Source organism: Fukomys damarensis, unplaced genomic scaffold (assembly GCF_012274545.1).
Source record: "Fukomys damarensis isolate Sample0158 unplaced genomic scaffold, DMR_v1.0_HiC HiC_scaffold_18, whole genome shotgun sequence".
NCBI lineage: Eukaryota > Metazoa > Chordata > Mammalia > Rodentia > Bathyergidae > Fukomys > Fukomys damarensis.
Genome location: NW_022900930.1, coordinates 7504924 through 7531148, shown reverse-complemented (window position 1 = coordinate 7531148; position 26225 = coordinate 7504924). Strand labels below are relative to the sequence as shown.

The 26225-nt window shown below is 38.4% G+C and overlaps 1 long non-coding RNA gene across 1 annotated transcript in view; it reads left to right on the top strand.

Moving 5' to 3' along the window:
• Window positions 1-26225, top strand: part of LOC117286723 — a 186175-nt gene that overhangs the window by 141897 nt on the left and 18053 nt on the right. Inside the window, exons 3-6 of the long non-coding RNA XR_004517847.1 lie at window positions 3466-3706; window positions 4138-4305; window positions 5597-5711; window positions 7105-7205. This is a non-coding gene — a long non-coding RNA (uncharacterized LOC117286723). The remainder of the gene's footprint in view (window positions 1-3465; window positions 3707-4137; window positions 4306-5596; window positions 5712-7104; window positions 7206-26225) is intronic.

The following is a 26225-nucleotide window of genomic DNA, read 5'->3' as shown; positions in this document are numbered from 1 at the left end:
GTGAAGGGAGGGCAGGGGTACAGGGAAAAAATGAGAACCAAGACCTGTCATGTAAAGGTACAAGATCCCAGTGATGAATGTAACTGTACTGTATCCCTAAAATGTACCAATAAACACAATGAGATTAAAAAAAAAATAACAGATTTACTTTCCCAGCAGTGAGACAGCATCTCTCTCTATGGAGGAGAGGGTGGGAAGATTTTGTGAGAGACCCTTCATTAAAACTAGGCATCTCCACGAGCGGTCCTCGGTTGTGACAGAGATATGCGAAGAGCATCGGTTCCAAGCTGCTCTGTGTTGCCGTCAAGGGACTTGGGGACGAATCAATTGATGTCAGCCTCAGATTTTTTGCTGTTGGTTGTGCAGAGAGTAGTAATCTATCTACATTCACTGGACTTGTTTCCTTATTGACCAAAAATGATAAGAATATCAAGAGTCATTCCGGCATCTGTATTGCTATATAGAAATTGCTTGACCTCTTGCCACCATGTGGATATTTAAGGAAAAAGCACGTGGGGCAGAGGAAAATGCTAATGAAAAGCTCCTGGGGTGGAAGCATGCAAGCCGTACTTGACAAATTGCAAGTAGACCAAGGGGCTGAAGACAATGAGCTGGGGAACAGTAAGAAGAGGTGAGACCAAGGAGGAATGGGAACTGGGCGGATTATCTTCTACGGTGTTGTAAGGGCTTTACATATTTCAACCTTGGTATATAGAAATCTATGGGAGTTTTTTTGTAAAGCATATAACCAGAAAGAGTAGATACTTTATAAAAAGTTTGATTCTGTGTTGAGAACAAAGCATAGAAAAGGAATGAAAGAGGAAAGGAAAGGAGGCAGAAGTGACAAAGTTGTGGTGAAGGCTTCGCCATGCGCCATCAGTGCTGATGGTGATAAGTGGGCAGTCTGTGGGTGTTTTTAAAAAGGTAAACAGGTTTCCAGACTTATTGAATAGATCAGTTATGAGACAAAGCGAAGAAAAAAATGATAAATCGTCCAACAATTGAGTGGGGTACGTACGCAGGGAAGGGATGCTGCTCAGTTTGAACCATTGAAGTCATCAGCGACACGTCCACATGCAGAGATTGAAGAGGGAGATGACTGCGTTTATGGACTCATAATCCACACAACAGAGAACAGTTCAATTTATACATTTGTGAAACATCACTGTAGTGATAGTGCAGGAAACCAACATGACTTTTAATTACCAGCTCTTGGGGTGTAACTGATGTATAATCGGCTGCATGTATCGCAGTGTGGAATCTGAAGAGCTTTGACATATGTGGGTACCTTCAGGAAGCCACAGTCCCCATACTATAACATATGTCTCACAATTCCAAAAATTTTCTCATTTCTTCTTGCATTTCATTCACCCTCACTACCCTATTCCAGACACTGTGCAGCTGATGATAATGTTTTTTGCCTTAGCAGATAAATAAATGGAATTATAAAGCATGTTTCTATTTTTTCCTGGAATCTTTCACTCCCCAGTATTGTTTTGGGAAACATGCATGTGTCAAGTCAATAGCTTGTTCCTTTTTATTGTAAGTTAACATCCTTAATCATAAATATAACAGTTCACTTATTTTTTCATGGATATTTGGGTTGCTCCAAGTTTGGAAATATTATAAATAAGACTGCTGTAAAGCCTACGTACAGGTCTTTTGACCATTTTCTAATTGTATTGCTCAGTCTTTTACTGTTGCATTTTTAGATGCAAGACTTTTTGAATGTGTGGTTTATGAATATTTTTTGCAAAATTCACTTGCATTTTATCCTATTAACAGGAGCTTTCATAGCAATATCTTTGAAAAAATTTTGATAAAGTTTGTCTTTTCAATTTTTTCTTTTATAGATTATATTTTTGATACAATATTGAGACAGGTCTGAAGATTTTTCTCCTATGTTTTCTTGTAACAGTTTCCTTGTTTATATTTTACATGAAAAATCATGATCTGCTTGAAGTTTTGTATATGGTGTGAAGCTCATCTTTTTGTTTCATTCCAGCACCATTTCTTGAAAGGACCATCTTTCATTTTGTAGTGTTTGCCAAAAATCAGTGAGGCATATTTATGTTTTTTTCTGTTTATTATATCTACTTAATCTTAGCATGGGCACAGTGACTTTCCCACTGCAGTCTTCTTTTATGTAATCCTTTTAGCTAGCCTTGTTAACTTGACTCTCAAAATAGCTTATATCTATGCATGTCCTCTTGAAATTTTTATACTTTTTTATTACCGATTTTATACAATTTGATTAAGATGTGCTTTGTGTAGTTTTGTTGACATTTCTTATTCTTGGAATTCATCTAATGTCTTAGATCTGGAAATTTATAATTTTCTTCAAGTTTGGAAAAATTTTACCCATTCTTTTTCAAATATTCTGTATCATTTTCCTTTTATTTTTTTTCCGATTATACATTTGCTGACCTGCTTGATATTGTCTTAACAGTTCACTGATAACGTTTTTGCAAAAAAAAAAAAGCAAAATTGTCCCCCGAATCTCATTTTTGATGATTTTTGTTGTTTTGTTTTCATGTTCCCTTGTCTTCTGTTGTATCCAATGTGTCCATAATACAATTCGGTATATTTTTCATTGCACACATTGTAGTTTTCAAGTTGAAGTTCTGCGTGGGTGTTGTTATGTCTCCTGTGTTTTCCCTTAATGTCTGAACATATGGATCTCAACTCTGATAGCTCTTTCAATGTTCTTGCCTGCTAATCTGTGTTCATTCTGATTATTTCCCCCTTTTCTGGGTCACATTTTTTTACTTCTTTGCATTTCCAGTATTATGACTTTGTAAGTGCTGGGTATTTTTGTATTCTCACATATATTTGTACTTTGTTCTGGGTACAGGTAAATTACCTAGAAATAATTAGATTCCTTCAGTTCCACTTACTTGTTAGCTGTGAAATGAGCAGTTCTTGTCTTATGTACAACTATTTTCCATTATGTGGGAGAGACCTACCTAAGTAACTCCCCTCATTATCCTGTGCATCATGTTGGGGTTTTGTTTGTTTGTTTGTTTGTTTTTGTTTTTGTTTCAGTTAGAACGGTGGGAATAGTTACTGTTTTGGACCTGCCCGAGCCCAAGTACTGGACTCAAGTTCTGGATTTTTCTTTCCTCAGCTCCTAGCAGATTCTTCGTTTTCCACTGCAGATGGCTGGTGCTCACCCTGTAGAGCTCCCTCCTCTTCTAGCTGCTCGGATGTCCCAGAGTTCTCAGCTCTGTCTCCTTGGCCTCAGGGCTGTGTCAAGCTTTAGTTGGGTTTGTTCTTCCTTTATTGTAGTCTGAAAATCTTTTCAAAAAAATAAGCAGGGACAACTGTAAGGATCACATTAGTAGTTTCGCATATTTTTTCTTTTTTTGCCTTGAGTTTATTGGTCCTTTTTAGGTATACAGTACAGTTACATTCATCATTGGAATCTTGCACCTTTACGTGACAGGTCTTGGTTCTCATTTGCAGGCTGAGACGGGAGTGCCTCCATTTTTAAGATGATGATGATGATGATGAAGATGAAGAAGAAGAAGAGGAGACATTACTGTAAAACAAACACACACACAACAGATGCGGAAACTGGGGATTCGCAAGGGTTTAGTATCAAAGAAACCTTCGCTAAGAAAATTAAGCCTAAGAATTACTTGGTTGTTTTCTATGTGTTCGTGGACTTCAATGATGATGTAATCTTTTCTCCTTCTGAAATTAGGTAGGAAAGCTGTCTCTTCTAAACAAATGCATACTTCATTACATTGGCCTTATATTATCGTTTATATATTTCTCTCTCTCTCTCTGTCTTTATTCGTCTTGAATCACAGGTCTCAAAAGCAATGACCAAGTCCTCTGCTTTTCCTATTTACTACAGTATTTGGCAATACTGAACACTAAGAAGTCCTCTGCTACTTAGGGCTTGAGTTAAAGCGCCTGCATATGGCTGGTATACGGTGCAACAACAGAGCTTCCTCTTAGTAGGATCCATCCCCAGCAGTGCAGAAGAGCCACAAGAAAGCCATTATAAAATGATGTATCACTATAGAGAATTTTAATACCGCATGTTAAATGTAATAGGAGAAATTGGCCATGTCTTTGGTATAATTTATTCAACAGGCAACCATTAATTGCATATCTTTTATGTTGCAGGCATTGGACTAAATACTGGGATCACAAAAAAGAACAAGTATTCTCAACCACCAAGGAACTGACGATCTATAGGAGAGACAACAACAATCAAATTACTACAGCACGAAGATTTCTGGTTCAGATCAAGAGGCATTACGACTTAGTGAGAAACAAGGACTTTGTAGCCAGGTATGAGAGTGACATCTGATTTTTCCTTTTTGAGTCATGTGAGTTTTGGCAACATATCCAATCTCTCGGTACCTAAGGTTCTTAATATGTGAAATAAGGAGAAGTAAACCTGCCACGAAGAGTTTTTGTGAGCATTAATAATATTATACTAGCTTTAATAGTATAGTTTCTAGTTTAGAATGGATGGATTTTCTGTAATGATTGCTAGTGTGCAACTGGCAACAATGAAGATGGTGAATTTGGTGATGAAGGAGTGAACAGAGCTATGGGGACATTGGAGAGAACCCTTAAAACAGAATTATAGTTGAGAGAAAGCTTCAGAGCAGAGGTGGGGTAGAGCACGGATAGGGCAGACAAGCCCAGAGACACTAACTAGATGGCTGCCATAAAGTTAAATCTAGGAATTATTTTGTTATTGTTTTAAAAGCAGGCACCTTCGATTTTTAAAAATTGTGTGTATAATGTTCAAATAATTAAACATGTTATTGGAGGAAACGTCATCAAGAAATTTTATTTGGAGTTCAAAAATGCATCAGAAATCCTCTGGCTCCACTTTTCCTTTCTCACTTTACTAATGAGGTCAAATTCTGGAGGGGGCCGGGGAGGCTTGCCTGGGGGCACATTGTTAACCAGTGACAGAACTGGAATCCAGACATGTGAGTCTTGACTGGGTCCAGTGTTTATTCTTCCATCCTAGTCGGTTGGATAATGAGAAAGCGAAGTCTGTTAGCACACTTGCATGGTTATTACTGTAAGAGCGTATCAGGCAAGTTTACATCTCTAAAACAATTTTAACTTTTCAGACTACTTTCATGTCTGTTTTCTAATTTGATTCTCACAATAGCCTGGGGGGTATTTATAAAGTAATTTCATTTTAAAAGTAACTTAGACATAATGCTACTAAATAGGTCGGGTCTCAAAGTTTGAGATGAGTGTTTCCAAGCAGGCAGATGGATAAAATGTTCATAATACTGATGTCTAGGTCAGAGATGATAGCAAGCCTTGTGAATGAGGTCCTCCAACATTTTAGACTTCTTGAATCAGTCACAGCTGTTGTTGGTAAATATATTAAAGGCCACAAATTCACACTTGCATAATTCTGATTTGCAGAGGAGTTTGCCCTTATTTATTTTCCCTATTCAGGGTCTTTTGCTGATGTCACACTGCTGGCTAATGGTGAAAAAAGTTAATTTTAGTTTAATCTTCTATAACACTTGGTCCACACTAACATTTTAAGTGTTTCCTTGGGTAGAGACTACCCTGTGTAGAAAATCAATATTCGTTTTTTCAGTTCCCCATAACCTGCAGGGTGAAAGAGCACCCAAGAAAAGGGAGGCAAGGATGTGCAGGCCTTGGAGGGCTGACTGCTCTGGATGTCTCTGACTGATGTTGCACGCTCCTTGAGGGTAGGCTGTAATTTGTGTTTAGCTCCATCCTGGGCAGGCTGAAAAGCGGACTCTAGTGGTTTGCAGTGACAGCCCATGCCATGCCCTCCCTTTATCCACACTCTTTGTCATGGACTCTGCGGTTTTTCTCACTGAAGTGGTTGAATTCAGTTCCTCAAGTTGCCTCATCTATGCTCTGGATTTGCTCCTTGCTTTGGTTGCTCATAAATGCAGGTTCCTTTCTTAATTTTTGAAATAAGGCAGTAGTGATATTGTGCCCACTCTGATCCTAGGTCCTCAATAGGCCGCATATATTTCTTCTTGCTGTTCTTTGCCTCTACCATCGTTTTGAGAATGTACCAGTTGTGCTAGTCATACTTCTGTTACTGTAAACAACACCTGAAATCATCAAGTCAAAGAGAAAGATCTGGCAATTTTGTCCACGCCTGATTGGCTCCTTTGCTTGCTGGGCCTTCAGTGAGGCAAAACCTCATGGTGAAGTGTGCATTGTGGAGCAAGCTGCTTCCTTCATGTTTGGGAAGCAAAGAGACAGAAGGGACTGTGTTCCTGCAATCCTCAATCCACTTTTCTGAGACATCTCACTATGCTTGCTTCCAAATCAGACCCCACTTCTGAGAGGTTCTACTGCCTCCCAGTAGTGCTAGGGTAAGGAGCAAGCCTTGGGCATCTGCACCATTTGGGCACATTCTAGACCCAAACTAGCAGCAGGAGCAGCTCACCTGGAATGAGAGAACATGGAACAAAATGAAAGTACTTATCAGCCCAGCCCAAAGTGAGCTCAGATGCCCTCAGAAATCTTAATGAGTGCAACTGAGATTAGTAGCTTAACTAACTGCCAAATTCATAAACAAAATTTTTTGTAGTATTCTTTGAGATTTTGTATTTTTGTTATACTCAAAGGCAAATCAATAGTGCACTTCACCCCAAACATGGCAACCCAATCTGGTAGTCTTGCCAGCTCTCTTTGCTTTCCTTCAATAAGCACAGGAACACAATGTAGATGAACATGTTAAATTCATTTATACTTATGGAGAGGGAACCAGGAGGTGTCTCAGTAAGAAGGTGTTAGAAAGAACAAAGAGGGATTTGGGCTTTTGTTGGTACTTTTCTGTTTTGGGGGCAAAGTACTTAATACATGCATTTTTTTTTTTTTTTGGTCCTGGGGCTCGAACTCCAGTCCTTGTGCTTGAGAGGTAGGTGTCGGAACCATTGAGCTAAATCCCTGGCTCTCTACATGAATCTTAAAATAGGAGAAGTTTATTTCAGCTCACAGTTTTAGAGGGTTTAGTCTATGCGCAATAGTCTGAGTCCAAGGTAGAAAGGGCATGACAGTGGAAAACTGCTCACTCTGTGAGCTATTTTCTCATCTCAATTCCTCTCTTCTCTCTCTGAGTCCTGGCCACCAGGCAGTGAACAGATTCCCTTCACCATGCCATTCTGTCGTATTATTTCTGCCTTGGAGCCAAGTGACCCTGGACTGAATCCAATGAAACCGTGAGTCAAAATAAGCCTTTCCTGTTTAAATTGCAGGTGTTTGGTATTTTGTCCCACTGACAAGAAGGCTGACTAATACATCCGTGGCAGACAGACAGTAAAGGGAACGGCTGAGAAGGAGGCTACTCCTTCCCGGGTCCTGCCCGATAACCCACTGCTTCCATTTAGGCTCCACCTCCTAGCAGGACAGTCAGCCATCAGTGATCAGTTCACTAATGAGTACAGCACCTCATGGTCTGATCTCCTTTGAAAAGCCCCCCCTCTGAACACATGAGGTTTCTGGAGGACATTTCAGATACAAACTATAACCATGAGAAGGAGGCTACTCCTTCCCGGGTCCTGCCCGATAACCCACTGCTTCCATTTAGGCTCCACCTCCTAGCAGGACAGTCAGCCATCAGTGATCAGTTCACTAATGAGTACAGCACCTCATGGTCTGATCTCCTTTGAAAAGCCCCCCCTCTGAACACATGAGGTTTCTGGAGGACATTTCAGATACAAACTATAACCACAATATATATATAACTGGGTAGTGTGTGGGCGAACACAAGGAGATAAAGCCTTGCTCTACTTGGGTGCTATTAAACATTAGGGAAAGTTCTGTAATTATTCTGACTCTCTGTGGGGGAGATATGCTGCAGTGAGAGAATAAAGCCATAATTGTCGAACAATTTACTTGTTCAGCGAATGAGACGTATTGGGTGTTTTTATTGCACAGCGACCTTGTTCTTCATACGATTTATCATATTCTCAGAGCAATCTTTCTTGGTACAATATTCTGAGGGGTCATTTTTATTAAAAAATAGCCTTCTAAAACAAAAATCTAGGCTGACAACAGGCATCAGATCAGCTTATAATTACCCTGATGTCTAGTTGTTAACATGCTCTCAGTTCCAGATGTCACCTGCTGCCTTTTCAGTTTTGTAACCTTTGGAATCTGTCCAGAACATGCAAAAGAACTGATGCCTTGCATAGTCAAAAGGAATTCCTGTGAAGTTATATTTAGGTCCTTTCTCTTCACTCAAGTCTATTTTATGCTATCTCTGTTACCGGATGCTCTGCTCAGCTGGTGTATGCAGAGGCCTCGTGTGGGTAACGGACCATTAAAAACTTAAACGAGTAAGGGAGAAGACAATCCTCACTCAGGGTCACTGTGCTCTTCCTTTTTCCCCGCTCCTTGTGTAAGTCAGAGATGGAAAACACACAGCGCTCCTCTCTGTTGCCACCCACTTCCGTGTCGCTTCTCCTCAACTCGTGGACTTCATGTTGACATCAGAGAGGAGAGGAGTGTTGTGTGCAGGAGTGTTCTGTGTCCTCAGAATGCTTAGCTCTCTTACACTCTAACTAGATATTGGATGTATAGTTAGGTTTTCAGAATATCACGCCCATGATGAATGTCAGTGATTTTCCTCCTCCTTTTGGTGCCTGTTTATTCTTCCTATCATCTATATTCAACTTGTGAAATGGGAAGGAGGAATGAGAGATTAACTCTGTATTGATGAATATGGTAGTAGGTTAGATATCAAAAGGATGTATTTCTCTAATCTGCTGTTAATTTTCTACTTGATTCCCTGAACTTCATAATGTTTCTTCATGATGACAATTTTCTCCCAAGAACCACCTTACGTTTTTATCTACGGAAAAAAATTCTATATAATAGATGTTGAGAAATAGAAAAAATATTCAAGTGGAAAGGAGAACAAAGGAAGGAGGAAAGGAAGAAAAGGAAAAAGAAAAAAGACATTAGAAGGAAAAAATGGGAACAAAGCTCTTATAAATAAGGAGGGGAAGAGGAGTCGAAGGGAGGGGAGGGGATAGGTACAAATTCCCTATGACGAGTGTGATCACTAGGTACATCTAAACTACACCAATAAAATTAACTTTTAAAAAAGCCAAGCCTAAGAAACATGTTTTGGACCATAAATGAATAAAGGTAGAGTGAGAATCTTTGGAAAATTTTATTTATTACTGAGTATTTGGCAATATTTAGGTCAAATAAATCCAGAATGGGGGAACTGCGCTATAGTCATTACAGTATGGTGTACAAGTCCTGAAGATAAACTACCTAGACACCGTTTATGAAAAATGTGAGCATGGAAATTTAGTAACCACTCCACTCCTACATTCCATATATAAGGTGATCATGAAATTAAAATCTGCCTTATAAATTCACTGTCATGATCAATAAATGATCCACGAGGCACTTTTAGAGCAAGGTTTGATTTCTAGTTAATAAAAAATGATATAGCTACCTAGAGCAAGGACTGTTAGGTAATTATGTACTTAGCTATTTAATATGGCTATTATTAATATTTTACCTATAAATTAACACTCTGATTTTATTACACTGGGAAAATACTTCCTACTCCTGTCCTAAACTGTATAGTGACTGCCTCACCCAAGCAGGCCTCACCTAATAGCTACTTAGCTGTAATTCCCCATAATCCATCACCTTCCACAGGTCTCATCCCTGTTGGCATGGAGCTTTAGGATGACATCTAGATATAAACCATCAGGTGTGAACCACAACCTCCTGACTACTGTTTGAGCTGGTGGGAGACGTTGGAATCATCCACATTGTGCTGCTTTTACAAGCATGCAGAATGTAAGAGTTGTGGGGCCAAGCATGCTTCCACTCAGATTTCAGAAGGCTGGGAAGGCTAGACAGTGTGCCCCCGAGAGAGTAATGGATGCAGCTATGAAAGTGAAGCTGAAACTGAGGTGAAGAACCTATGAAATTGGAAAAGCCAGGAACATGGAGTGTCTGCTGAGGAGAGTTTCAGATAGTGAACACAGATACCCCAAGAGGGAGGCCTGCAACGTTGCAACCCATAATGCTATAGAGGAGGCATTGTCTAAGCTATTTGGAGGCCAAAATCTGCCCTGGGTGCTGCACAGGCAGCTACAAGGTTTAGTGTTTTCCCTGCTGGGTTCTGTTCTTGCTTCAGTTCCATTCCTTTTTATTCTTCTATTTCTCCCTTTTGCAATGAGAATATTTACTCTGTGCCACTGCATATCAAATTTTGTTTAATGCTTTTAAACAAAATGCTTTTAAACTGTGCCACTGCAGTGCTCAAATTTCTTTTTGATTATTGTAGCGGGCTCAGAGCTAAGAGTTTAACTTTGAGCAGTACTGAAACTGCTAAGACTTTGATGACTCTTAGATGCACACTAAATGCATTTTTGCATAAAGGCATGCACTTAATTCTTTCGGGGGCCAGGGGTGGAATGCTATCATTTAGATCTGGGGCATCACCAAAAGCTTCATGCATACAGTGTTGAAGCTTTTAGAAGGTGATTGAATCATAAGAGTTCTATAGCTGAATGTACTTTTAGGAAGTTGGGCATGGTCAGAAGAGGTGGTCACTGGGGAGAGAGACTGAAAGAGTTTATCTCCCTGGTTTCTTCTCTTGCTCTTTGCTTCCTGGCCACCATGATGTAAGCTGTTTTCCTCCACCAGATGCTTTCACCAATGCCTTTTCTACCTTGGAGCCAGCTGACCACACCTGAAAATGTGAGCCAAATCACTCCTTTAACTTGTGGGTGTCAGATATGGTGTCTCAGTGATTGATTAAGGAAGGTGACTAGATCACAGAGATTAAGTGTTCATCATCTTGAGCTGCAAGTGCAGTAATCTGTCCACAAGCATAGATTCTATGATCTTTCCAGAACAATGTGAATATGCACTGATTTTTTTAAGTGGAAGAAAACCTCACTGGAATCTAACACAATATGGAGGTTGGGGATATTTGTGCAGGTCAGTGCTACCCAAGGAGCAGTGTGGTTTCTGAGAATGGTAATAAGGTAAGATTGAGAGTAAATGGCAGCCAGGCTACCCTGGTTTTGACATTAGAGTGCCACATGTGGAAACCCATAAGGACTGAAGCTAACTAAAGCAGTGTTCTTTGAAGCTCTGTGCTTACACTAATTGGTTACAGGGGAATGAATATGTTAGAGCTTCTGTCTCTGATGATCTTACTCACATGTCTTGTGGCTGGATGCCTATTAGCTTGCGCGGTTATCATTTGTGAGCAGGTTGTCGTCTTTTCCTCATGGGAACTGGCCAAGGTTGTGAGGAGAACAAGGCCTCTTCAAGTTCAGGTGCAGAACTGGCACAGCATTGCCCATGATATTCTTTTATATTCCTTCCTAAACTAAGTTGTATGACCAGTCCAGGTTCAAGAGTATGAGGAGGGGGAAGATTTTACTCCTTGGAGACAAGAGATGCAAAGACTAGTGTCAAATGGCATGAGTAAGTACAGGAAGTGGGGGGTAATTGGGCCATCTTTGCAACTGCTGTAAGATGTGCTAAATACATTTTAAAAAAATGGATCAATGATTTTAATGACACCAAGTCCCCTACCATGCTCCTTCTAATTTAACCAATTGCTCCTCACACTTTGTCCAAACACCATCTGCAACAGGGACAGGCTGCCTTCTATTGTAGCTCACTTCCCCTGAAGCCAATAAACAGAATAATTCAGCAAAAAATGTCTTTACCTGTTTAGGATTCTGTTTTTCTGTGAAATGTTGAAAAAATCTTCAAACTACACAAGAGATTTAACATTTTTTTTTCTGGCATACTGTGTAAGGTTCCTGAAATAGAAATGACCTCTACTCATATTTCCACCTTTCTCTTTTAGTATAAAGGATCATGTATTTTTTTTTTAAAGATGGGGGCATTGTAAAACATCTACTTAGGTTTTCCTAAGGGTGCAGAAGTTGAAACTTGATAATATTTAGAGAGTATGTTTTCTATGCCACATTTAGTTTGGTGTCTGCTGTAGTACATTTCTTGCTAATATAAAGAGTCACCTCCAAAGGGGTCACCTGGAATTCACAAAGGGCTTTGCAGACATTCTGGGTTTTCCCTATGAGTTTGGTCTAAGAGGTCTGTGAGTATCTTCATTCTTCTCAATTTATAAATAAAAGTTTAGATGCAGATTATATGCCCTAGTTCACAGGGTGTGTCAATAGTTGAATTTGTATAGCTCAAGGCTCCATCATTTTGCTGACCTATATTTTTACTGGTTGATGAAAGCAGACACAATGCAAATCAACAACAGAATAACAGAAGAAACCAAGTCTTAGAACAAATTGACTTAGTAGATGTCTATATTGTTCCACCAGCAAAATCAGAATATACATTCTTTTAAGCTGCATACACGTCATTCTCCAAAATAGACCACATGCTAGGTTATAGAACATGCTTAACTAAATGGAAAGAAATTGAAGTTATTCCCTGTATATTATCAGACCATTGTGCAATTAAACTGGAGATCAATAGTCTAAGAAACTGCAAGTACTTCACAAACACATGGAAATTAAATAACTCCCTGCTAATCAACCATTGTGCCATAGAGGAAGTTAAAGAAGAAATTATACAGTTTTGACAATTAAATGATGATGCCAATACAACATATAGGAATCTATGGGACACTATGAAAGCAGTTCTATGAGGGAAATTCATAGCAGTAAATGCCCATGTTAGGAAAACACAGCTAGCTCAAATAAACAAACTAATGCTCAAATTTAACCTCCTAGAAAAAGAAGAGCAAGACAAACAGAAAGCTGAACAAGGCAGGAGATTATAAAGGTCAGAGCAGAAATTAATGCAATGGAGACTAACAGAACAATACATAAAAATCAATGAATGAGAGTTGGTTTTTTGAAAGAATAAATAAAATTGGTAAAAACCTTACCCAACTTTATCAAAAAAGGAAAGAAAAGGCTCAAATCCATGCAATTAGGAATAAAAAAAGTGAAGTTAGAACAGACCCAGGAGAAATACAGAGGATCATCCATATTAATTAAAAAACCTGTACTCTAATAAAATGGAAAACACAGAAGAACTGGACAGATTATTATATAAATATGAAATTCCAAAGTTGAATGAAGAAGATACAAAAGGTCTAAATACCCCAATTACATTCAGGGAAATTGAAAATAAAACATTACCAACAAAGAAATGGCTTCACTGCTGAATTCCATAAGACATTTAGAGAAGAACTATCACCTCTAATCTTTAAACTCTTCAATGAAATTGAAACATAAGCAATACTTCCAAATTCATTCCTAGAAGCAAGTATTATTTTGATTCCAAAACCAGGGAAACACCCAACCAAAAAAGAGAACTACAGGCCAATATCCTTAATGAACATAGATGCTAAAATCCTCAATAAGGTACTGGCAAACAGAATACAGAGGGTAATCAAGAAGATCATACATCATGACTAATGGATTTAACCCAGGGATGCAAGGATGGTTCAACATACATAAATCAATAAATGTAATGCACTATATTAACAGAGTTAAGGACAAAAAAACCATATGATCATCTTAATAGATGCAGAAAAAGCATTAAACAAAATTCAACACCCACTCATGATAAAATATCTGCAGAAATTTGGAATAGATGGCCTTTATCTCAACTTGATAAAGGCTATCTATGAAAAACCAATAGCCAGCATCATACTAAATAGTCAAAAACTGAAAAAAAATCTCCATGCTAAAATCAGGAATAGGACAAGGATGCTCACTATCACCATTCCTGTTCAATATAGTTCTAGAAACATTAGCCACAACAGTTAGAGAAGAGAAATAAATAAAAGCCATAAAGATAGGAAAGGAAGAAGTTAGTGTCATTATTTGCTGATGATATGATACTCTACATAGAAGACCCAAAAAACTCTGCCAAAGACTTCTAGACTTCATTGATAGAATCAGTAGAGTAGCTGCATACAAAGTCAACACTGAAAAATCAGTAGCCTTCTTGAACACAAATAACAGAATCACTGAAAGAGGAATTAGATAAACAATTCCTTTCACAGTAACATCTAAAAATAATGAAGTATCTAGGAATTGGTCTAATGAAGGAGACAAAGGACCTGTACTCTGAAAATTACAACACTCTGAAAAAAGTGATAGAAGAGAATATAAGAAGATGGAAAGACATCCCTTGCTTCTGGGTAGGAAGAATCAACATAGTGAAAATGGCCAGACTTCCAAAACTGCTATACAGATTCAGTGTAATCCCAGTTGAAATCCCAATAGTAAATTTTACTGGAAAGTAAATTAGGTAGAATTCTTGAAGACACTGGCATAGAAGACTACTCAAAAAAGTTGGTAGAAGTAATTGAGAGTGTACATATGGAAATTTCTAGGTGAATTCAGCATAGATATTGCAGTCAACAGCCTAAAAGATTAGTATAGGAAATAAATGACTTGAGTCCTTTACACTTAATCTAAAAATAAAGAAATCACTCCATATAATCTGAGTGTGAAGGCCCTGGGTTGTAATCCTCAGGAAAACCAAACCAAACCACCACTTCAACAGGATGAAACCAAGTAAATACTTAGGCTTGCTTGTTCCTGAGGCTGCAGTCCTTTTATTTTTCCCTGTATTTCAGAGTCATTTTTCATCTATTCAGGTCAAATTAAGCTTCGTCACTTCTGCTTAAGACATTACTGTTGAGTAAAGCAAAAGCAACAGAACACAAATATTCTGTGCCTGTAATATATGCTATAAGTCTGCAAAATAATAGTATTATTTTAATATTGTTGTTATTAGTGCTTTTATTATTCATTATTATTTTTGTTTTCTTTCTGGAAATATTTTATATTGTGGGAGAGAATTAATGCCAAATAAAGGACAGGCTTGATAAAAACTTTACTAATCTTTCTGAGTAGGAAATATATGCTTTTGATAGAATTTGTATTTAATTAACCAGCCTTATATTCTGCAGTTCCATACTTTGCAATTGACTTTTTAAATAACAACTGATAATGAATTTAAAGATCATGAATTATTCTTTTTCCTAGTCCTCTTCATTTTCTTGATACATAACCACAGTGTCTTCAGAATATCTTCATATAGCAGATTCTTGCATGTTATGACCATCTTTTTCTGTTATTGTCTTGCGTTGTGCTTGCTTATTGTTTATCTTGTAGTAGGACAGTTGGAAGTTGTTCTAATGCTGCATCTATGGTTTGACTTAGAAATCAATAGAGGAATGATTGTCTGACTTGCCTAGGACATAGAGTTTTTACTGGTGCAGTAAAATGTACAGTGATATCAAAACAATGACAGATTATTTCAGGTCAAAGTTCTAGGACTTTCTAGTTCTGTTAGCTCCAGCTGTGTTCCAGTTCCTCTGCCTTTGTTCTGTGGGGTCTGAACACAGTAGCCACATCTCATGACATGTCTAGCTGTCTCTGCCTCCCTTGCAGTAGGTTGGTCTCTAGCACTGCCTCGAAGGTTTCCAGTATGGCAGAACCATGAGCCCTACCACTACTCACACTCAAGCCGACTGAACCAACAGAGACACTGGCATGGGTCACTGTTGCAGGACTCAGATGCAGGGAGATGGGACATGAGAACTGGCTTCTTGAAGGGCCAGGTGACACAGGTAGATGTGTGAATTCATTAATGCCCTGTGGGGTAAAATTAGATCAATCACAAGCAGAAGGTGGAAACAGCAAATTTCATTTCTTCTTTCAGTGGTTTATTCTGATGTGGTGTGTAGTCAGTCCAAAATGCATGCAAACTCTGGACAAATGACCAACAGCTAAGTTACTGGTGAAGGTCTGGACAGCATGACCATTTATGTTTTATTTGCTCTCTTCCTTCTCTTCCTCATAGGTCCATGTTCTTCAATCTTCCTGCCCCAATATTTCCATGAAAAAAGTAGCCTTGAAGGTTTATCATGGGCTCTGTGTTTTAGGGAGCTTGAGCTAAGTCTATCATTTATGGTACAAACTCTAAGTGCTTTCTTTATAGTGTAGACAATGTGCTGAAAAGTTGTTGCACCTACATGGAAAGTTACAATCTAGTAATGGGAATGAATTATTCATATTTTACACACACACTTTCATTATATCATAGCCTTAATAAGTGATATTAGCAAAATTAATGTTTAATAGAGGTTAATGTGAAATATGCACTGCATTTTCTCATGTCATTTTACGTACTTGAAAGAATTAGGTTTATGTATAAAGTTCCATTTAATAAATACCTTGCAATTAATTGACCCTTTTCCTGTTTGAATATATGGTTGTTTTCTTCCTCATTTTCCACTCCATTTTTCTCTTTTCTTCTCCTTCTCCTTTTCCCCACTCTCCTCCAATTTCTCTGCCTCCTCTTTCTCTTTGTTTTTACCTTAAATATAGAAATAAGCCTTTTGGTAGGCAAATGTTGCTGTGAATGGACAGAGTTTTACAAATGGAGAGTGTTAAGAGCGTAGTGCCTCAAGGCTGTGCAGAAGGTTTGCTACACTGGTTTATTCTAAGTCAAGTCTACCTGCAACATTGTCATGACTTCTACAGTTTTGATATTTTAATAATATTTAATATTGCCATGTTTGAATGGTATATTTGAATGTAGGTTTAGTAATTATTTTCTTTTCTAACTAACACATTTAGGTCTACTATAGTTTTGGTATTTTTATTAACTTGTGAACAACTTTACAACTTAGATGCATCATCTGTTTTCCCATGTCTTTTTTTTTAGTTTAATGTTTGTTTCTTAATTTATGATTTTACTTTACAAATATGTCAAGCTTTTTTGAATCCTCTTCCCCAGTAGTTTTACTTGACTTTGAACTCTTTCTCTTCCGCAAATTAGACACAATATACTTTTTTTTATAAAGCAATGATTTTTCCCTCTCATTGAGTTTATTGGTACATTTTATGTATAAAGCACAGTTACATTCATCATTGGAATCTTGTACCTTTACATGACAGGTCTTGGTTCTCATTTTTTTCCCCTTGTCCCTGCCCTCCTTTAACTCCCTCCTCCCCTCCCCATTTACAAACACTTTATTTCCATTTTTTCATCTTCTCATATTTTTTCTTTTCTCTTATTACATTTCCCCTACAAAAGCAATGATTTTCCCCCTATAAAGCAATGATTTTTCATGTGCATGCAAAAAACATTCAACTCAATAAAGCAAAAGGCAAAATTTTAGTAGTCCCATGACCTACTTCTATGCTTACGTGCCTGCTAATAAACTTAACTTAATGATTTCTCATTCACAAATGTCTTTCTGTCATATTCACATAAACAGTGTAAGAGACTTCATGATTGTCAGTTGCAGTAAGGTGTTTGATAGTGCCTACAAATAACACTCTTACCACCCCTTTTAAAAAGTAGCAGTCTTAGAGCCATGCCAGGGAATGATCCAGACACAGGTCATATTTGTGAAAGAAGTGCCGATTCCTGGAAAACAGGATGGGCCTCTGCTGTTTTCACACGTATTAATTACTATACCCTGCATAAGTCCTGGACATGGGAAATAAATATTTCTATTTGTTTTTTGTTTTTCATATTAGGAATATCAAGGATACTTTTAACATATAACTGATTGACTCAGAGCTTTGCCAGTATTACTCCTAGGAATAGAAGACAGAAAGAGACAAATTGTAATGTAAAAATAGTCACATAGAAAAATTAATCTACAGCTAATAGGTATTTCTAAGCAGAGAGAATGAATAAAACCCACACCAGTTACACCCAGCACCAAAGCTAAAAGTAAATAGAATTAAAGTTCACTGAAGAAAATTCAAAATTCAGATGTAAAGCAATCATATTTACATAATACAAAAATGTTGCTAAGATTATTTATTTACACATGGAATTATGATGTTTGAAGACAATAGAAAAGTTTTCATCAGCCTATTCCACAGCATAGCAGATATTTCTTTTTCAACATTTTCCTAAAAGTTATTTGAGCCAATTGAAAATGGATTCTCAATTTTTTTCTTTTGAGAAGAGATTTTTCTATGATTTTTTAAAGTGCTGATCTTATCGTATACCTGATATTATCTTTCCTGTCTCAACTACAGTTTTATAACTTCAAATTTCTAAAGGGCTTAAAGTATTTTATTTATCTTTACACTGTAACATTGCATAATACTTAGAACTTAGTTATACAGTTAAGTAGTAGTTTAAAAATAAAGAAGAAATTTAGTTAAGAACGAGATGACCAAAACTTTAAGTAGGTAAAACAAAACAAATATTAGTACAAAATTTGTTCCAATAATCATGCAACTTAGGAAAGATGCCAGGTTTTACAGTCAACAAAGTTAAAAAATATTGCTGTGATCTTATCTAAACACTATCAGATTCCTGTGAAACAGATCAACTTCAGTCCTGCTATGATTCCATCTTGGTTGTAATTCCCTCTCAAATTTGTGTTCTTTCTCTCTACTTTGTAGATTTTACATAATTAACCTTGACAGAGAAGGTTAAGAAGCAATTAGTGGTCATTCTCTCATCTCTGTCATTCTTACACAGATAGAAGTAGGTTGAATGTCCTGAGAATTAAGGCTTCTGCTGATCTAATTCTGATGGTTTCTGCCATCTTGTCCTCCCTTTAGGTCTACAAGGATAAAATCACTCAGCATGAAATCAGTATTCACAGTGTGTGGGGAGAATGTGGCCTGGTGTTGTCTGAGGTTTACATGCTGACCATAGTGTGTGCTGGGCACACACAAACCACTGTGGCTGTAATGCACTCTTGACCCTGCTGAAAGCCTTTTTCAGACCACAATATCAATCACCCAGCACTTCACTCTGTGGATCAGCATCTCCACTCTGCAGGAACAGTCTGGGACCTCTGGATGCATATTCATTTGTGCAATACGAATTAGGTTGTACATGATGTACATCAACAAATTAATTTCACTTTGATCTCCATTTCTTCCTTTAGTAAGGGAAAAGGACTACTCTGACTATACAGTTTTGCTTTTATCTAGAGATCCCTTTCTTCCTTTCCAGAAAAGATGCCTGGAAAAACACCTTCACCTTGCTTGGTGTAATTTCCCTGAATGTCCCCACAAGTCTGACTAAAGGAGACAAAAGAGTCTGTTTTGGTTGAGAATGTCTCCTGTGCTATTTAACTTTTAGGCCAATAAATGTCCCTGGAACCCAGCTGCGGAGATGGCTAGTATATACGCTTAGCTGTAACTTGCAAGCTGTTGGGGGCAAAGAGCAGAGGAAATTCAATTCCAAGCTCCAGTTGTAGTGATCAGACTTGGCATGTGGGCCTCGGCAATAAGATTTGTGACCTAAGCCAAATAAATGTAACCCTAATACCAATTAGCATGTATAAGTGTTTGTGCTCCAAGCGCTTGGTTGCGTCTTTGGATTTTGTAAACACAGGGGAAGCACTAGAGTGGAAGCCAGAGGCCCTGTAGATTCTGGTTTTAGTTCCAGGCTAAAACTTGCTAAACTTCAGTTTCATTGTCTAATAGATGAGAACAAAATTATTATCTGCTCCATAACTTCGTGAATATTAAATGACAGTAGGGTATACAGTGTGCTTAATACAGGGCCTGGATATATAGTTGATCATAATAGACTATTAATGCTAGTAGTAATAATAGTACTATAATAATTTTATGACTAATAAAATTGCATAGTGATATATTTTGTCTATATTCCTTAATAATAGGAATATTTACCATAGCCATTTTAATCATTATCCTCATTATCAACAGACAAGAGATGAAATTCATCATTTCACACTCATGACTATTTTCCTAAGGATCTGAAAATAATTCCCAGACATGAAGTCTTTATGACTCCCACAGTGATATTTTTCTTCTTTTGCCTTTTCTGGGGACAATGGGATACAATATATATCATATCTCATTTGTATGATTACATGGAGTTTATTCTGCTTTTCACTATCTCTGGTGATGGACTAGATTCCAAGCCACTTCACAACTAAATGCCTAATATGTGGTTCTGCGTGAAGAAGCATGGGAAGACGCAAATAAATTGGGATGCATTTTCAGAAGTAAGGGTGAGGATAATTATTATTAGTTTGAAAATAAGCTCAGGAATTTTCTAGGGAATGAGACCAGTTGGAAAATGACTCAATACTTTTTTATACCTGGAAATAAATCCTAAGGTTTTGATTCCAAATTGTGGTTCTTGGTCCTCTTCCTTAAAACTCTCTGGTGTAGTGAACCAGGCAGATCATTTTATTCCAGTGCAAGGAGCAGCCATGGATTCTTTTCATTTGTGGGGGCCCAAGTGTATTAGGAGTTAATCACAAGTTACAAATCCTCCATTTCAGTCCTAATTCAAAATCAACAATCACTTGTGAAAAATTTATGAAGAAAATAGAAATTAGTAATATCAGTCATAAGAGCAGTGGAGATAATGTCATAGTGATGTTATTGTATCTGATATATTTTACATGCCAGATACTATACACAAAGCTTTAAATTATTTAACCCATTTAAGCTTTGTAATAGATTGATGATTTCGGCAACTATTTCATTATATATGAAAACATAGAGGCAAGCAAATACCCATCATCATTTTAATTATTAGAAAATATCTATGAAGTACATAGCTCGTGCCACATGAAATTGAAGACGTAGTAGTGGACATAGCAGTCATCTGCTTCCTGGTACTTATATTCTAGCAGGAGAAGCAAAGGACAATAAAAACAAATAAGCCATGTAATAATATAGGCCGGAGAAGGGCCAAGTAAGAAGGTAACATTTCAGCAGACTTAAAGAAACTGCGATCTACAAAAACTGGGCACACTTCGGAAGAACGATGTTTCAGGAAGTACATGAAGCAAGTGCAAAGGGCCCAAGCTGCAACAAAGTGCGAGTGGTGAAAGAACCCGAGGGCCCCTGTGGCTGACGGCTGCAACCTGCTAAGCTCTGAGACACGACTGCGGACTCCACCATGCAGTCAGTAAGAAGCGAAGCCTCTGAAAGTCTGAGTGGGGGAATGAAATGACCTGACATCTCTTTATACTTCAGGTTTTTTCAAAAGTTGTATAAACTTTAAAGAACCGTTGCGTAGAAGTGGTATATGTAGCATAATTTACCGATGTATCATTCACCCAGTAAATGATACTAATGACAGTAACTTGCATACTCATGATATAGTTGCTTGAGCGAAGACATTAGCAACGCTGCATGACTATTACTGAAATTATAATACCCCCAGTGAAGGCGTGAAACCATGTATTACTTAACCCTATAATGAGTGCTTTTTCATCCTAAGTACAGTATACTCTCATGAAATTTCTGTTCAGGGTTCTTGGCTTCCGTTATCTGAGGGTTCTTTCTGAGAACCTAGCAATTGTTTGGGAAAACCCCCACAATTTCTCAGAAACTCCAAATAGCCTCCACAATGTTTTGTTTTGTTTTGGCTGGAGGTTTGCAAGTAGCCAATCTGAGAGCGTTATCAGTTCTCCTCACTGCTGATTGGCTGCTGCCCTGTAACCCTTCTCCAGCAGTTGCACCACATTCCCGCATCATAACAGGTTGCTGTTCCACATGTAGCTATCTCCAGTGTTCTCAGTTTTATTCTTTTTAGAGCCCTAAGAGCCCTAAGATGCTGCCAAAATGAGCCACACATTATAAGGCTTTATTAATGTAATATTTCGTTAAATTAAATCACAAAGTTTCAGGAGACATAGCATATTTAGGAGTTACTAAACTAAAAGAATCCTTTATTTCTGACCACAGCTGAAATTCATGGTTTTTCCAAGTTCACAGGTGCTCTAGGAACATAACCCCTGCACATTTTGGGGTCCACTGTAAACGCCTCATCATGCACTGTGGCCATAACGTTTGCAGGTTGTTTTGAGCCATAGTGCAGGCCCACGTGTTAAAGTCTTGGTCCCCAGCTGCGGTGCTTTCAGAAGGTAAAACAAAACCGCAAAGGATGGAGAGTAGTGGGAGGTATTAGGTTCCTGGGGTTGTGCTTTGCAGGTAAATTTGGATGCCAGCATTTTTCTCTGGCTTCTTGGCTAGCATGGGCTTGGCAGCTTTCCTCTGCCATGTGCTCTCAGCATGATATGCTGCAGCCACATCAGAAGGCCACAGTACCTGGCCAATTGACCATCAACTGAGACCTCTGAAACCATGAGCTTGAACAAACCTTTCCTTCTTAATTGTTTCAAGTAGTCAGTTGCAGCATTTTACTTCTCTAGATCTCTCTGAATTGCCAGCCTCACCATTTTTGTATATTGGGACCATAATTAAGTATGGATTACTTGAACACAAGCACTGTGACTCTATCATAGTCAATCTAATAACCAAGACAGTTACCAAAGGACTAACGGGCAGGTAACATATACAGCATGGATACCCTAGATAAGGATTTAATTTGCACCTCAGGAAGGATAGAGTAAAACAGCTTAAGATGTCATGATACCACCCAGAATAACACACAGCTCAAGTTTATGAATTGTATTTTTGTGGATTTTCCATTTAATATTTTTTATCATGATTGGCCATGGGTAACTGACACCATGATAAATGAAACTGCAGACAATGGCTGACTCTACAGAGATATATCTTGAGTTCACTGATGTTCTTTTTCTGTATCCTCTTTATGTAGTCATCACATCTCTTTGGTCTTTTGGAATCGTTCCTCAATCTTTATTTTTCATAGCTTTGAAAGTTTGGAAGAGTCCTGGTTATGTTTCAGAATGTCCCTCGGTTTGGGCTTGTCTAATGTTTTCTAGCGATTACAGTGGGGTTAGTATTTGGGAAGAATGCCACAGAGGTTAGATGCGTTTCTTAGGATGGCGTATCACAGAACACATGATACCCTATCATTTACAACTGACATGTGAGCCTTGGTTACTTATGTAAATTGGTGTACGTCGGGCTTCTCCACTCTAAAGATACAATCTATGTCTTTCCCTACTCTGCATTTGGAAGTGTCGCTAAATCCAGTCCACATTCAAAAGGTAGTAAATTGACTGACATCTTTCAGACACACTTTTTGACAGACTGCTCTGGCTACAGTGAGAAAATTCCAGGAGGGAGATTAGTTAGAAAACTTTTACGCACACCTGGCAAGAGGTGGTGGTAGCATGAACCAGCATCATGATATTGGAAGAGCGGGACATGGTGGGACTCCTGATATATATTGAAACTACAGCCTATGAGGATTTACTGACAGACTGGTTGTGTGATACAGAGAGAGTCAATGATTCCAGCTTGGCAGTAGGAATGTGGCATTTCTGAAATGAGGAGCAGTGCACATCGTTAGATGTGTGGATGCAGTGAGGGTATCAATCTGGCTCTGTCTGACAGTATCCCTAGCTCATGTCTGTGCTCCTTGTTGCTGAGACTCATTCTTGCCATCTCAAAGTTATCTTGATGGTATCAACTATAATAAAATTTCTAAGTATTTATTCTGTGAATTTGCTGTTCTCCTCTCTCTTTTGTAGCTGGTGTCCACCAGTGAGATCTCTCCAGGTGTTCAGTGGAGAAGCATTTTCTCTTGCTCAGCGGGTACACAGCAGCTTGCCAATACCAATGCTTAGGATGGGGAGAATTTGGGGCCAGTCATCTCTTATTATGGTCATCATGGACTTTTATTGGATTCCTTTATTATCTCACTGTAAACGCTGGCCTCTTCCCTTCTAATTAAATAGCAGCTTTTTATTATCATTGACAAAATTATCCAATAACACATCCGCTAAAGTAGTCCAAATTGGTCAAGGTTAAGGAGATATTCTAGGATATTTAGCACTAAAAATGGTGTTGATTTAGAGATGTTTGGCTCTGTTGGATAAGCTAATTTTACAGGCTAAAGGGAGAATGATACAAAGCAGATGTTCACTGTACCTTTCTGTGTTAGCGAACTTTCCACCATTGTGACAAGAAGCCTGAGATAACCAACTTCAAAGAAGGAAAAGTTCATTTTGTCTCACATTTTTATGGATTTTGGCCCCTCTCTTGCTTTGTCATGTGGTAGCACAGTGCATCATTGAGGGAGTGTATGGTGGTGGATGAGATCTTCTTACCTCTTGAGGACAGGGAAGCAAAGAGAGGGATAAGAAGGAATCAGCGTCCCCATTTGGACACACTGCCGCTGATCTAAGGTCCTACACAGCCTCACCTCATAAGGGTTCCGCCACCTCCCAGAAGTGCCACAGGCTGGAGATTAAGTCTTTAACACTTGCTTCTTCATAGGAAATTGGAGACCCAAACAATAGCAATCTCACAATACTCATTTTTCCATTCCTTTTTCAACAATTTCAGAGGAAGCTGTGCTGTAAGATGGTAACTCCCTTGAGCCCTACTTATAGGCACCAATATCTGATGTATTGTCAATTAACCGTGGCTATATACTGGTGGCTGGCTACCTGTTAAAATATCCCCTCACTATTAGGAATAATGCCCACACTCCCCGTGATGGCGAACTGAGTCTTACAGGATCTAGGTGTTGCTTGTCTCCATATTCTTACAGCTCACAGTATTCTAGAAGCCTACTTTCTGTACTCTCAATCCTTCTCACCTGATTGCCTTTACGTTGGTACCATGTACATTTTTTTTATATGTCAGTTCAATTGTTAGCTTTCCAGAGAGGGTTTTTAAACTTCTAGACCTAAAATCGGAGTGCTGCAGTACTGCTCCATATAGCAAATGCTTCTGTTCCCAGTCACTAATTAGCACCATCCATTTTGGTTTTAGTACTTTGAATCATCTGAAATCATTATTGCTTATTTTCCTGATTTTTTAAACTTTCTGTGCTACAATAGAAGCTCTTTAGAGACAGGAGCATTATCTGCTTTTAAACCATTGTATCCTCAGCTACTGAACTAATTGCTCAAAATAGCCGATCAACAGGCATTTCTTAAGTGAATGCACAGTATATCCTGAAAATTTCTTGAGAATAGATTGCGAAAAGTTCACTTCATCGGCTTAAAAAAGGAACACAGAAAATTTCTCCTGGGATTAATAAACTATAGGGAAGCCTTTTGATGTGATGACTCAGAATCATGTTTTGAACCATGTAAGAACGTCCAACCAAAGTGGACTGGAACAAAATATGGATGAGAGGAAGTCAACAGAGTAAGATCAGAAGCCAGCGAGTGAGTGGAGCTAACGAGCTTCTCCCAATCCTCAGAAGCTAAGCCGCAGTAAAGCGCAAGTCCCAGGAGCTTCGTCTCCATGGCTGCCTGTCACTCATCACATAACAAAGAATCCCGTTATTTTTCCACATGATTCTCAGAGAAATCATGAAGAAACAGAGAGGGTGGGACAGAAGGTATTTTGGGAGTCAATTGCCCTTGAAATTTCAATTTTTCTCTCCCATTTCAATGTCTCAAGAGTAACTGAAGAATTCTCTAATGGGTACTTGATTTTTAGAGATGGAAATCAAATAAGAATCTGGGCATCTCAAAATAGGTTTCGGAAGAATCTGACATATAAAATAATAATAAAACCTATATAAAAAGACAATTGCGCTCTGAGAAAGCACTTACCTTATAAAGTGGGAAAGCAAACCAATATCACTGTGTCCACTTGCAGGATATCGTTTTTGATAACAAAGTTCTGATACGGTACTTTTCCTGTGAGTCCTCGGCCTTTGGATATGAATCAAATTAGATAAGTGTGAGCCATGGAGTCATGTCCAGGCATAACTTTCGGATATAACATCTGTATCTAAAATCTATTTAATCTTGGCAGGAGGCAGAGCTATCTCACAGTCAGAGCCAAGAGGGAGCACTGAAGACGCTCACAGTGAGTCAGGCTCGAGCGTTAGTCGGATGCTGGGGAAAGCAGCGATGAGTGCTGAGTACAGCCACTCAGCCCGCGGAGATTTCTGAAGGGATAAAATGTTGTAGGATTTGGTAAAAGCCTTGTCAAGTTGTGGAATGATGCTTGCGAGATAACTTATATCAAGGTGAAGAAGCACGCATATATAGCAGAGACCATCTCAGGTTTATTTATTCCTATTGTTTTTTGCTTATTTCCCTCCCCTCCCCTCCCCTCCCCTCTCTTCCTTTTCCTTTGAGGCCACTCAGCCCGCGGAGATTTCTGAAGGGAGAAAATGTTGTAGGATTTGGTAAAAGACTTGTCAAGTTGTGGAATGATGCTTGCGAGATAACTTATATCAAGGTGAAGAAGCACACATATATAGCAGAGACCATCTCAGGTTTATTTATTCCTATTGTTTTTTGCTTATTTCTCTCCCCTCCCCTCCCCTCTCTTCCTTTTCCTTTGTCTCTTGATGTTCAGTCT